This window comes from Crocuta crocuta, unplaced genomic scaffold, assembly GCF_008692635.1.
Source record: "Crocuta crocuta isolate KB4526 unplaced genomic scaffold, BGI_CrCroc_1.0 scaffold158, whole genome shotgun sequence".
Classification (NCBI taxonomy): domain Eukaryota; kingdom Metazoa; phylum Chordata; class Mammalia; order Carnivora; family Hyaenidae; genus Crocuta; species Crocuta crocuta.
Window position 1 is genome coordinate 4,110,156 of NW_027532590.1, and position 15,660 is coordinate 4,125,815.

The following is a 15,660-nucleotide window of genomic DNA, read 5'->3' on the forward strand; positions in this document are numbered from 1 at the left end:
AATTTATCTCTGGTCTCTTTTCCTGGCTCTTCTTTCTAGAAATATATAGTTTGGTTTCTTCCAGTCCGAGCCATGCTGACATCTAGAAGCTTATTCTCAGCCACCTGGCCCATAAAGTCTATAGAAATTGCCATAAATCAGTGTTTCCTAACATGTTTTACAGAATATGAATATCATGAACAAAGGGGTCTCACAATAAAATAACTTTGGGGAATACCAGATTGAATCAAATTAAAGATGACGCTTTGCTATAGATAGGACATCTCTGAACTTTCAAATGTTAATATGTTCTGGGAATCTCCCAGAATGAGAAACAGGAGGTAGCATCCCCCAACCTTATTTATCCACAGAACCATTTCCAGCAAATTGTCTCAAGGAACAAATGACCTGAAGAACATACAAGAGAAACACAAGTGCTGACAGCTCGCCATTATGAGAGCTGACATTATTTTCAGGAACATCTGTATTTAAGTGGCACTCAGGTATAACAATAAAAGTAAATACCTATATAAGTGTTTATTATGTATCAGACACCCTCCTAAGTCCTTTACATATATTAATATATTTAATCCTCTTAACAACCCTATGATTGTGGTAGTATCATTTTTATTCTCATTTTATAGATGAGGAAACTTGAGGCATAGAGTAGTTAAAAAATTTGTCCAAGGTCCTAAGTAGACAAATTTGTGAATAGAAGAGGTAAGAATTGAACACAGGGAGTCAAGTCCCAACAGAAGTTAGTTTCTAATGATAGAGTCAGACACTGTGATCAACTGGAAGTCGGACAGATCCTGAGAAGAGCCTTGCATGGCAAGCCTCTAATCATGGTGAATTCAAACCTTTATGCTTGTAAATTAGGTTTTATAAGCCTCCCAAGTACACTGTGTTGGATCCAACTTCTGAATTGTACCACTGATTTGATTTCTTCACCAAATTATGCTATATTACAGTTGTATACTCTTCCATTAGAACAAAGTCATGATTCAGGCAGCACCATAACCAATAAAAATGGTAATGCATAAAGAAGATAATCTCTTGATTAAAACAACGTAACAAGCAAATGAAGATGCAAGTGTGAGAAATGGCTTCTCCTGGGGTCTCAGTGTATTAGCACTCTTAACTCGCTCAGAGACCAAGACCAAGTTTCTTTTTGTTTTGTTTTGTTTTCCTTTAATGTGTTGCAAAATTTTATATCCCTACCCCATCTATTTTGCCCAAGAAGTGTCAAATGCCCTTCCACTTCCTCTCCTTGTTCAGAAGGATTATCCCCAGTATGAGATGCATCTGGTACCCGACTTCAATGGAGAACAGATTTTTTCCCTCAAAAGTGACATTGATACCTATCTAGCATGTTGGACTAGTAGATTCTCTTCTCATGGATATTTTAATGACTGATCTTGGGCTCAGGGATGAAGCTGTATTCAGATAGCATGATGGAAGCAGCAGAGAATGGCAATAATCATCCATCCTTCACTCTGGCAGGGAGGCCATAGTCCCATTCATCATAGGACACAGAGATGATACCAGCGAGGAACTCCAAGGGCACTGTGTCTGTATCCCCTGCTACCAGACTAGGCACAACCCATGTGTAGCAGTAGCTAGTTAGCACCAGCTGAGATAGCTACTTCAAAGATGTAGGTGGTTTCTTCTTTAGTTCAATAAAGAAGACTCATGGGACTTTGAAGTTTCTTGAGGTGGCTCTAGATCTTAAAATTTCTATCATCCAGGGACATGTCCAGCAGGAGAACTTCCTCTAACTCCCAGCTTATGAGTCTGTTTTCGATGGTGCTGCGAGTCTTGTTAACAAAGTGGTGGTAGTCAGAGAGGTAGGTGGTGATGATAGTAAAGATGTACCAGTCATGCTCTTCCATGATGTTGAGCATTATGGAAACATGCTGTTCAACTGATGGGGCAAACTGGAAGAACATGGAGGATTCAGCTGAGAAGAGTGGGCAGATGGGCAGATAGGAGATCCACAACATTACACAGCTATTCTTCACCAATAATTACATGGCCTTTAAATAGTCTCTGCACAATGATGAAAATATAGAGATTAGCAGAATAGAGTAAAAACCTTGATTTAGTTATATGATGGCTACAGGTGCCTGACTTCAAGTCATTAAAGGTAAAAGGCTAGGGATGCCTGGGTAACTCAGTCAGTTAAGCCTCCCACTTCAGCTCAGGTCATGATTGCGAGTTTGAGCCCTACTTTGGGCTCTGTGCTAACAGTCTGGAGCCTGAAGCCTACTTCGGATTCTGTGTCTTCCTCTCTCTCTCTGCCCCTCCCCAGCTCACACACTGCGTATCTGTCCATCTATCTGTCTCTCTCAAAAATAAATAAATATAAAAAAATTTTAAAGGTAAAAGGCTAAAAAATTTAAAAAATATGCAATGAAAATACTAATATAAAATAGGAGTGGCTATATTGATATTAGATAATATATAATTCAGACAAAAGGAAATTACCAAAAATAAAGGACATTATATATTAATTAAAGATTTAGCTCACCAAAAAGATATAACAATATTAAACATTATGCACCAAATTACAGTAATTTAAGCAAAAACTGACTAGAAAGGAGAAGTAGATATATCCATGGTTACATGGTTATAGTTAAGGTCTTCTACTTCCTTTATTTAGTAATTAATAAAACCACTAGACAAACATGCAACAAAGATACAGAAAAGCTGAAAAATATCAGCAGCCAGTGGATTATGTGACATTTGTAAAATGCTCCACTGAACATCAGGATAATAAGCATTATTTTCAAGAGTGCATGGGGCATTCACCAAGATAGATGATATAATGAGTCATAATATAAATTAGTCAACTAATTATAAATAACTGAAACCACAACATGTTTCTGAAGATAAATAGCAGAAAGATAATGGAAAATTTTTCCAACTCTTAGATATTAAACAACACACTTGTAAATATTCATGGGTCAAAATGAATTCTTACGGGTAATAAAATATGTATATATTGAACTGAATATTAATGAAAACACAAAATATCAATATTTGGGGGACTAAGTGAAAGCAAGAATTAGAGGAAAATTTATAGCATACACACTTATATTAGAAAGGAAGCAAGGTCTCAACTCAATAACCTAAGCTTCCACTTTAATAAACTAGTAAAAGAACAAAATAAATCAAAAGCAAACAGAAGAGAGGATATAAAATAAGAACAGAAATCAATGAAACCAAAAACAGAAAATCAATGGAGAAAATCAATCAAACTGAAAGCTATTTCTTTGAAGTGATCATTAAAATTGATACTGATAAAAGACAAAAAAAAGAAATTCCCAATATCAAGCATGAAAGAGGAGTATCTCTGTAGATCATTCAGACATTGATAGAGTAATGAGGGAATGCTATACACAGCTAGACACAAAAACTAGACAACCTAGCAAGGAGTTTTTTGAAACCAAAAACTACTACAACTTATCAAGATAAATCTGAAGAGTCTTAAGTTCATTAAAGTAGTTGGATTAGTAACTAAATCCTTCCATAAAGGAAATCTCTAGTATCAGATGGTTTTAACTGGTGAATTCTAACAAATATTTATGGACAACTTATCACCAGTTCTACAAAAATTTTTTCCATAAAATAGGAAAAATGGGGTACATTTCACAACCCATTTGATGACACCAGCATTATCCTGGTAAAAAAAAAACCAGACAGATACAGTACAAATAACAACAACAGAACTACTCAAATCACAGCTATGTCTTTATGATCAAATCACAGCTTTAAATATCTTCAGCAAAATATTACAAAACCGATTCCAACATTACATAAAAAAGATAAATATTTTGGAACTAATTGGACTTTGTTCCATGATGCAAAGCTTGATCAGTATCCAAAACTAATCAGCATATTCCACCATATCAACAGCATAGGAAGAAAAGTCAGTGATCACATAGCAATTAATAAAGAAAAAATGTTTGGCAAAATTTGATGCTTGTTCATGATAAAAACACTGAAACTACAAAATCATCAGGTCAATTCAGTAAAGGAAGGACAGTATTTTCAAGAAATTATGTTAGAGCAACTAAAATTACAAGGACAGACAGGAAACCAAAACCAATCAAACAAAAAAAAATTGAATGACACCTTAAAACTTATATAAGAATTACACACAAAAAAGAACATAGATCTAAATGTAATATATAAAACTATACATTTTTAGAAAATATAAAATCTTTGTGGTTTATTGGGTTTTTTTTAGAATAAGCATTAGTACACAAAGAACAAATTTTCCCTCTTCCTCAATATTTTCAAAGCACTTGTTTCCTTCCTGAAGTTTTAATACTATTATATACACTATAGCATGTTCACTGCTCTTAAATACAAAATAACAGGTGGGTGTTGTTTTCAGGGAAATTCCATATTGGTTATGGCAACATTTCTATCTCAATCAGTCTGTTTTGTGAACTAGTGTGCTGCATGTCTGTACTTTGTGTGTGTGTGTGTGTGCGCGTGTGTGTGTGTGTGTGTGTGTGTGTCTAGGTACATGTAAGTCATATGTTTTGTGGTGATACCAAACATAAGGAATAGAAACGAGAAGACTGGGGCTAAATAACCAAAAGAAGAGATATGTGTTTTCTTCTTGCTTTCTCAATTATTCATTTCTGGAAAAATATGATTACTGACTTTTTTATTAGTCTAAAAATTGTGTTTTACTTTTTCTTAAGTCCCAACCTTCCTGATGGAAAATAAACTGTCTCTTCCAAACTTGAAAATATCTGTACTGTAACATTTTATGAAGACTAATATATTAACTAGCCTCACGGTTTGTATATTCCTTCTTCTATATTCTTTAACAGGGAATAAAAAATAAATCAATCTACTGATAGATATACCAAACAAAATATAAATATATAACAAATCATATATAGTGTATACATGTATAATTTGTTATATATAATATATATTATACAATATATATAAAGAGAAAGAAAGGAATTTTATTGCTGCTCTTAAGCTTTTAGCTGAATGTAGCTTTATAAGCACAATAGCAGAGAGGGAACCATTCTGAATGATTCTTAGATAGTTATTATACAGAATGACCCCCATGTTGGGTCAGTGCAAATAAGGAAAAGCTTGGCTAGTCTTAACCTAGAAAGCTATAAAATATGTTGAGCGGATGCCTCTCAAGTGTGCGATAAAAATGCATCTTCACTGCTGCTAGCAATATTGTCCCTGACCTCAGAGTATTATTGAAGAGAGACCCATTGAATGCTTTAATTTCCACATAAACTGCTGATCATGATGGTTCAGACATGCCAGATGGCAGTAGGAGTGATAAATGATATTGATGCCTCAGGAGAAATGATCTACTAAAACTATATTATATTCAGCTGGGATTTTAAAACATGCAATATAATTAAAATTGTTATTCCATAGCAAAATGTTACACCTCTTTATTTAATAGAGTGTTAGATAAGGAGACTAATGTGTGCATTTGTTTTGTAGAAGATGTTTTTTCTAGTCTTAGAAAGTTTCCAATGGAAAACTTCAGTGCAAAGGAAGGATCCTCTCTGTAAACTTTCAAATACGTCTGGAGACGTTTGGAGCAAGAAGGGAAATCTGGGTGCATTCTCAGTCACCTCAAATATAATAGAAAGAGGAATTATAACAAAATCATTTAATAGACCAAGAATCATTCTTTGAGAAATGCTGAGATGACTTTTTCCTGAATTAGTATTGAGACCATGATATTCACATTAATTAAGGATCTGGTTGTTGTCTTAAATGATTCTAACAAGCAGATACTCATTTTTAAGTGAATGAAATAACATACTTTGTATATTTACTTTTGTTTAAATACAGGCATCTATTTGAAAGACTGTGGTAGCTGGAGTTGTCATTTTATTTTAGTTTCCCATTCAAGAAATGAGTATAGAATTCCTGTCTTTACTTATTTTCCTAATTTCTCTCTCAAACTATTCTCCTACCCTGTCACAAATAAAAGTGAATGTAGGGGCACCTGGGTGGCTCAGTCAGTTAAGTGTCTGATTCTTGGTTATGACTCTGGTCATGATCTCCTGGTTCATGGGTTTGAGCCCCATATGGTGGTCTGTGTTGACAATGTGGAGTCCTGCTTTAGATTTTCTCTCTTCCCCTCTCTCTGCTCTTCCCCTGCTCTCTCTCTCTCTCCCTCAAAAATAAATAAAATATTAAAATAATAAAAATAAAATATTCAAAAATAAATAAAAGTGAATATATATTATGCAAAAGTATACTGTACAGCTTTGTTTCCTCTTAGGATTTTGTGAATAAAGTCCAGCAAATCAATATCTGGCAGTTTAGAAAACAATTTTTTTTTACATTCTTAAAAAGTGTGAAACATAATTTTCATGGCCCAATGCATAAGGAAAATGCATGCCTCTTGTTCAAAAGTAGAAAAAAATATGCCATTAAAATGTGTTTGAGGGGCGCCTGGGTGGTTCAGTTGGTTAAGCGTCTGACTTCGGCTCAGGTCATGATCTCACAGTTTGTGGGTTCGAGCCCCACGTCAGGCTCTGTGCTGACAGCTAGCTCAGAGTCTGGAGTCTGTCTTCAGATTCTGTGTCTCCCTCTCTCTCTGACCCTCCCCTGCTCATGCTATCTCTCTCTCTCTTTCTCTCTCTCTCTCGTCTCTCTCAAAAAATAAATAAAAACATTTAAAGAAATAAAAATAAATAAAAATGTACTTGAAAAATACAACTTTTCCCTGTCTTCTATGGTCTTTTTCTGACGTGTGTATGTGTGTGTGTGTGTGTGTGTGTACGCGTGCACGTGTTTAATGCTATTTAATACTGTCTCCTTGGACAGAGGAATACTTGCAGACTGAGTGTTGATCCACACAGATATGATGGGAACCACTCAGCACAGGCAAGTGGCTCACTAACTGCCAAGTTCTCCTTCTTACAAGTCTCCAGACCCAGACTGTTAACGTCCAGGGAGCAAGGAGGTCACTGCAGGTTGACCAACTCACTGTGGCCAGATGAACCCAGAGACTGCAGCCTCTCACCTGGACTTACTGGCTTAGAAGTGAGCATGAGAGACTCTTCTGCTGAGTTGCCCACTGAATGCTCCATGGTGCTGATAGTCTCTATGTGGGGACACCTGGGGCTGGACACCTGCATTCAAGCCCATCCCTCCCATTCATACATCTGTGCTTAGATTCCCACTAGACAGAGGGCAACTACCGTTGTGCTAAAAGATCTGGGGGAAGAAGCCAAGAGAGATGGATAGCTAGGAGAGGAGTAAGCGCACGTCTGAAACTCTTTGCAAGAAGGCTCAGGCTTAGTGTTCTGCTGCTCTATTGGGTTTCATTCACAGAACAAAACAAAACAAAATCCTCAAAGATAAAATTATTAAAATACCCAAGGTGAACATCACTGAGCATGAAACCCAAAGCAGGCAGCCCTTTTAGCTTCAGACTCTATGTGACTGCTCTGGTCAGTTGTTCATGTAGCCAGCTGGCTGAGTACTTCTTTAAGATACTTAGAGTAATGGCTTATGTGAATTTAACAGATTGAAAACATTATACCATGAAATATCATTTCATAACTCTCCAACCTTCAATTTAGTAACAAGAACGATTTCAGGCTTTAGGATATAATTTTTATATTTGCATTGTTTTCACCAAAATCAAAATTTCACACTCTTTGAAAAAACCATATCCATTCACATAGCAGATGTTAATAGCCAAGACCCTACAACTCAGGGCAGCGGCAGCCCTCCTCCTCCCCTTCTTCTTCTTCTTCTTCTTCTTCTTTTCTTTTTTGAGGGATGACAATAATAATAGTTAGCATTTCATCTCTAGTAAATATCAAATCTCACAATCAGACCTAACACTATGGTTTGATTTTACTTAGGAATTTTGTTAAGATTTCCTAGGATAGCCATCCAAAAAATGAGCACATCATGAGGCAAAAACATCATTACTGAATTGTCTAAAGAATAACAAAGGCTTCAGTTTATTCAGTCTTGAAGTTGTTTTGCTCTTTGTTCACCTGGCTGTGACTAAACCTTAATGCACATTAGGCATTAAGCATTAGGATGGGTAGGCACTGTTGTAAATGGTTCCTCCTGACTACAGATCTTCAATTCACTGCACCACTGCCCAGATCATGTGAGTCATGTGAATGAGAACAATGCAGTGTAATTGAAATGTGATCAAATTATCTGAAATGCATATCACTGAGTCCAAACAAATTGTTCCTTAATCCGCAGATGTATTAATCCAAATTGTTGAGAAAACAGCTAATTATAGAATCCCTTAAAATAGAGACCAGTTTATTCTCAGGTTTAGAAAACTCCAGCAAGAGTAAAGAAGAGTATTTTAACTTTTCATGCATACGATACTATGCTCATGGAGTTGTCATTAGGTTGTTAAGCATTTCAGTAAGTATTTTAAAAAGAGTGAGAGAGAGAAAAGAAAACATGCACTGAGGAACATATAGAATTAACTTTAGTAATATTCTGTTTCTAATAGAATAAAATTCATTTAGATTTTTTAGCAAACCATCCCTTAAAAAATAAAATCGTTCTTAAAATAAAGAGTAATATGAAAACATTCTTTACTTTGATAGGAAACTTTCAATTTAGAGTTAGCCTTGTAGAGAACCAGAACACCTTTGCTGACCAACTGACTTAACTGCCTTCTAGTTTGAAGAAAAAACTCTAATAGATGTTTTGGAAACATTATGAGAATTTGGTATGATAATTCAATTTTTCTGCTTCAGGAAAACAATATCCCATTAATGAAAAAAAAACTTCTATCCTCAAACTTATGAGACTTTTAAGAACTATGTATCAGATATAATTGAAAAGTTTTTCACATTTTAGCTTTATAATACTTGCAAAGGGTAGCTATGTCCAATAAGTAAAGATTTGATTCTCCATATAGAAAATATTTAGAAGTAAAGAAGATATGATTATCCATATAGGACATATTTACAATCTGTGAAATATTAATCATTCTTAATTCTAGAATCAGATCTTTGAAGCCACAGAGGTCTTCACAAATACTGCCACTAAAATATACATATTTATAATTCAGATTTGAGGTATTTTATTAACTTTGAGGATTTTTGTCTGCAACTCTTGGGTACTAAAATAGTTTTGTTGTGGTTCTAGAGAAAACATTTTATTTTTTGAGTCAAGGTATTTAAACACATATGAAGAAATAGGTTACATTAAATTCATTTCTTTTCTTTTAAAAATAAAGCAATTTAATCTGGTAATTACCATTACTAAAATGTCCATTCTATACTTATTACGACAGTAATATTATATTACTAAACACACACACAGTTACACAAAAATAAACATAGCTGCATAAGTTATATTAGGATTTTTTTTTTCCCTGAGCACTTTGGAATTAGTAAGTGTATGACAATAGCATACACAAGGCCACAATACAGGTACTTAAATCAATTATGCACCAAGCTGCTATGGACTGGATTGCAGTCTAGATATATGGAATATTTTATTTCTTATTTTTATTGTAATTTTCAGGTAACATTGTAATTTGATATCTGTATACATAGAAAAGTGATCATCTCTCAAAATCTAGTTACTATCCATCACCCTACAATTGACCTCTTCACCCTTCTTGCCCAACCCCCAATCCCCTTCCTTCTGGTAACCACCAATCTATTCTCCATATGTATGGCTTGTTTTTTTAGATTCCACATATAAGTGAAATCATACAGTATTTGTCTTTCTCCTTCTGAATTATTTCACTTAGCATAATATCCTCAAGTTCCAACCATATTGTTACAAATGGCAAGACTTAATTATATACACATATATAATTATATATTATATATATCATCTTCTGTATCCATTCATCCATTGACCCAGCATGGAGCCTGATCAGGGCTCAATCCCACAAACCTGGGATCGTTACTTGAGTCAAAATGAAGAGTCAATGCTCAGCTGACTGAACCATCCAGACACCGAAGATTTTGCATTTATTTTCTTATTTTTTAAATCGGTGTTTAATTTTTATCACTTATTTATTTTTGAGAGAGAGGGAGAGAGTGACAGTGAGACAGAGAGACAAAGCATGAGCAGGGGAGGGGCAGAGAGAGAGGGAGACACAGAATCTGAAACAGGCTCCAGGCTCTGAGTGTCAGCACAGATCCCGACACGGGGCTTGAACGAGGAACTGTGAGATCATGACCTGAGCCTAAGTCGGATGCTCAACTGACTGAGCCACTCAGATGCCCCCAAGTTTTAGCATTTTAAATGAGAAACTGGGGCGTCTGGGTGGCTCAGTCGGTTAAGCGACCAACTTCAGCTCAGGTCATGATCTCACGGTTCATGGGTTCGAGTCCACCATCAGGTTCTGTGCTGACAGCTCAGAGCCTGGAGCCTGTTTCAGATTCTGTGTCTCCCTCTCTCTCCGCCTCTCCCCCACTCGTGCTCTGTCTCTCTCTGTCTCAAAAATAAATCAAACAAAAAAAATTTTTTTTAATAAATGAGAAACTATCTCTTGAGATGAATGTGAAATGGTTTTCTTTAAAATATATTGATGGAAATGTCCTGAACAGAGATCAAACAAATTATCTGCCCCTTAATATTATCTTTCCTTTACTCTACTTTAATGCTAAATTTATCAAAATAATATGAAGTTATTAAATATCACATCTGTGGAATATGCATTAATTTTGCCCAAATGGATATTTAATTAAAGAATACAAAGTTGCTATATAATGTTTTATGAATAAGTGGTTGTATTTCTATATATTTCAGATCTCTGTTTATTTCAGGGATTATTTCTTTATTGTTTTCATTTTATAAACATTTAAGAATCATCAAAATGCTAAGATTTTTATATTCCATTATTTCCATGCCTTCAACCTGTAAAGTACAGGTTGATTTCCATAAATGGTAGCATGTTAGGTTGAGTTGTACTTTGTAACAATAAGAAGCTAAGGTATTTTCTGAGATCCTTATTTTCTGTCAAGTTATCATGATGATTTTTTAATACTCTTACTGTACTGATACAGTTCTCCATGGGACTCTCATGTCTGCACATCTCAGCAAACTTCTTTTATTCTTATTAAAGACTATCTTTTCGAGAATATTTGTATAATGTATTGGAAGATGGAGATAGATTTTCCTTATTTGTTTTGGAATAATATAGTAAATATAATGTTCCTTTCTGGAGAAAAGTTTGGTCAGGTTTGCTACCAGCCCCCTCATAAGTTTGGAGGTTTGCAGAGCTCAAGATCCCTAGCTCTGACACATTCCCTATGCATGGCATTTACCTTGATCCACCTGCATACGTTCATGGGACCTAGGAAACAGAGCAACTAATGTGAATATGAACCTTATGCTGCTGGCTATACCATTGGTGAAAAAATCTTTCATATCTGACCCAGAAGTCTCTTGTCTTCTACCTATCTATGAAACAGAAAAAATCTAACTTGTTAGTTTGCAAGCAAGGTAAAATTACAGAACCTTACAACTCTTGAAACTCTTAAAATTCTACTTGTTTCCTAGAATAATTTTAGGTCAAATTATAATAAATGATATGGAAGAGATTCTGAAATAGTAAGATTTAAAAATCTGTAAATTTATTTTATTAAATGAAAATAATGTGAGTTAATGATACATTACTAAAATTACAAAGACATCTTATAAATATCCAATCCAGGCATTTCATTATATAGATAAAAAAATTCAAAATTATATATCATAAAGCCAATTAATTAAAAAGGTCAAAATAAACAACCATGATGTCTGATTTGACATTATTTAAATTACATTGATAAAATAGAAGGTCCCTGTTGAAGATTAAAGATGTCCACAATTATTTGCTATTCCTCTGATATAGATGAGTCTAATATTCTTTCCCTGAATGAGCTGGCCTTTGTGACTTGCCAGACCAAGAGAATATGGTAGATGTGAGTTTATGAACTTCCAAGGCTGGCAAAAGAAGTCTTGAATCCTTTCCCTGGGCACCTTGAAACACTTGTTCAAAGAGCCCTGATCAGTCATTAAACATGTGTGGCTACCATATTAGAGATCGCAGGGAGATGCTAGAGACAAGGAGAGAGAGGAGGGTTTGGCTGAGCTCATGCTTCCAGCCAGGCCTGCCAAAGCACCAGATACGTGAATGAAGTTACCTTGATTTCCCAGATTAGTATAATAAACAGCTGAATGCCATGAAGGGAACTTATTCACTGTCACAGCAATCTAAGCATCTACCATAGGAGCTGAATATGTGCTCAGCTGAGTCACTTCAGTGTTCCAGTCCCCCAATACTGTGACATAATAAAATCCTGGTGTTTGAAATAACATTTTAAACTATGTGCAACATAGTTTGTTGCACAATACTGGATGTCTGGAATAGATGTCTGGAACATCCTCTTTTAAATAAAAGTAGTTTAAAATGTTAAATGTATAAAATACTATTGTTTTCCTTCTTTCCATTCCTTTCTCTCTTAGAAGCTTCCTGTTCTCTTTTTTAAAATAATCAGATATTATATTTCAGAATAATATGTAGAAATAATAACTTCCCTCGAGGCTAAACTCTGCCTCATGTGAATTTTGATGATTATAAATTTAGGAATAATAGGACTTATAATACAATCACTAATAAGTTCTTAAATTTATAGGAACTCTTTGGAAGTTTTCTTTTATTTATACATAGATCTTTATTAATTAAAATTAAAAATGTGTGAAATCTATCTTTTAATATCTTATGTATGAGTAATAAACATTTTTTGTAATTGACTAACTTTGATATTTAAGCTAAATACATTACCTATCCATTAGTAGTGAAAATCCAGGGCCTTAGCAATTTTTCACTTTGGACATAGGCTAACATATACTTGTGATCTTCATAAGATAATGGACAAAAGTGAGTTTACACAGTATCTCTTGACTGAGGTACTGTCTTTATGAGGGTAGTTTGAAGTAGGAAGTAATTTTCTTTAATTCATCTTTCTAGAGAGATCATATCTAATAAATGAAATATCCTTTTAAACGTGAATCCTTTTAAAGAATTCTAGCAAGAGAGGTCATTGACCTATATTTCCTTTAGATACAGATGTTGATATACTTGTGTTCTTATAGTAATGATAAAAGAATGCATTTAAGGTGAACTGAAGAATTAATAGATCCAATAGATGGCTCTGTGAGCTTTCTTGTAGCTTCAGGGATACCAGGAGGATCTTTGGTCAGTTCTCTTGGAGATGTTAATTCAAAAGAATTCTCAGGAATTTTCTTCTACCATGTCTAATATAAACACCAATCTAGCTGAAGACCATTTACTGAAACAAATACTAACTTCTTGTTGAGGTTTATTAAAAAATGAGTAACCAGTACTGATGATTTGCAAATATCCCCACGAATTGTAGTAAGTCCTGTATACCTAAGTAGTCAATGGGTCTAAATATTTATAAAGCCTGGGAAAATTTAGTGAAGGTTTCCCTGAACTGGCTTGTGTCCACTCTGATTCTTCTCTTTTGGTTGTGCATCATAAGTGTAGCATGGAGTTTCTACAAAATCAAAAGATGGACGTGTGAGTCATGAAATTTCTACTTTGTAGATGCTGTGCATGCTGTTGCTTCCACTAAATAGCTATTTAAACTTGGTGTTGAGTGAGGTCTTCTGTGTCTTTTGTGATTCATTTTTAATCTATACTTAAGATCATTGATGCTAGTTAAATAATATTAGATAAAAATGTTGTCTAAATTATTGTATAGCCAAGGTAATTTAAGATCATTCTGGTCTAGGATCACAAGGGAAGATATAACAGTAGGAAAAAAGAAGAATTAAAAAAAGAGAAGTTAGGTATCTAATGTCTCATGATGCAGCTTTTCTATTTACTTTATCAATATACTAGATTTTGACTTCTGAATGTCAAATCAATCTTTAATTCCTGGGATAATCCTCTTGGTCATAAATTAGTATCTTTACATAGTGCTAAAAGTGTTTTGATAATGTTTAATGTAAACTTCTGCATCTATGTTTATGAAGGGTATTGATCTGTACTTTCTTTTCATGTAATGTTCTTATCAAGTTTTACAATCATAATTGAAATATGTTAAAAACTGTTTCCAGTTATTAATGATAGGATCTAATTAGCTAAATATTAGTTTTATTGATTTTTTCCTCTGCCATGTAGAAGATTTTTATCTTGAGGAGGTCCCAATAGTTCATTTCTGCTCTTGATTCCCTTGTCTTTGGGGATGTGCTGAGTAAGAAATTGCTGCGGTTGAGGTCAAGGAGGTTGTTTCCTGCTTTCTCTTCTAGGGTTTTGATAGTTTCCTGTCTCAAATTCAGGTTCTTTATCCATTTGAGTTTATTTTTGTGTATGGTATGAGAAAGTGATCTAGTTTCGTTCTTCTGCATGTTGTTGTCCAGTTCTCCCAGCAACATCTGTTAAAGAGGCGGACTTTTTTTCCATTGTATACTGTTTCCCGTTTTGTCAAAGATTAGTTGGCCATACATTTGTGGGTCCAATTCTGAGTTCTCAATTCTATTCCATTGGTCTATGTGTCTGTTTTTGTGCCAATACCATACTGTCTTCATGACTACAGCTTTGTAGTAGAATTAAATTCTGGGATGGTGATGCCTCCCGTTTTGGTTTTCTTCTTCAATATTACTTTGGTTATTTGGGGTCTTTTGTGGTTCCACACAAATTTTAGGATAGTTTGTTCTAGTTTTGAGAAGAATGCTGGTGCAATTTTGGTTGGGATTGCATTGAATGTGTAGATTGCTTTGGGTAGTAATGACATTTTAACTATATTTATTCTTCCGATCCATAAGCATGGAATGTTTTTCCATTTGTTTGTGTCTTCTTCAATTTCCTTCATAAGTTTTCTATAGTTTTCATCATACAGATTTCTTATATCCCTGGTTAGGTTTATTACTAGGTTTTAAAAACCTATTTTATGGTTTTTTGTGCAATTGTGAATGGGATCAGTTTCTTGATTTCTCTTTCTGTTGCTTCATTATCGGTGTAAAAAAAGCAACTGATTTCTGGGGCGCCTGGGTGGCTTAGTCGGTTAAGCGTCCGACTTTCGCTTGGGTCATGATCTCGCGGTTCGTGGGTTCAAGCCCTGCGTCGGGCTCTGTGCTGACTGCCAGTTCAGAGCCTGGAGCCTGTTTCAGAGTCTGTGATTCCCTCGCTCTCTGACCCTCCCCTCCTCATGCTGTCTCTAACTCTCTCCTAGAAATAAATAAAACATTAAAAAAAAACAACAACTGATTTCTATACCTTGATTTTGTACCCTGCGACTTTGCTGAATTCTTGAATCAGTTCTAGTAGGCTTCTGGTAGAGTCTGTCGGGTTTTTTATGTACAGTATCATGTCGTCTGCGCAAAGTGAAAGTTTGACTTCTTTGCCAATTCTGATGCCTTTGATTTCCTTTTGTTGTCTGATGGCTGATGCTAGGACTTCCAGCACTATGTTAAACAACAGTGATGAGAGTGGACATCCCTGTCGTGTTCCTGATCTCAGGGGTAAAGCTTTCAGTTTTACCCTATTGAAGATGATGTTAGCTAAGGGCTTCTCATAAGTGGCTTTTATGATATATATGTAAGTTCCTTCTATCCCGACTTTCTCAAGGGTCTTTATTAAGAAGGGATGCTGTATTTTGTCAAATGCTTTTTCTGCATCTATCGACAGTATCATATGGTTTT

General features: G+C 34.9%; 1 pseudogene; it reads right to left on the bottom strand.

Annotated features, from left to right (window-relative positions):
* Nucleotides 1-1,321: 1,321 nt before the first annotated feature.
* LOC144244367 (glutamate receptor ionotropic, NMDA 2B pseudogene) lies at nucleotides 1,322-1,982 on the bottom strand (annotated as a pseudogene).
* Nucleotides 1,983-15,660: the final 13,678 nt, after the last annotated feature.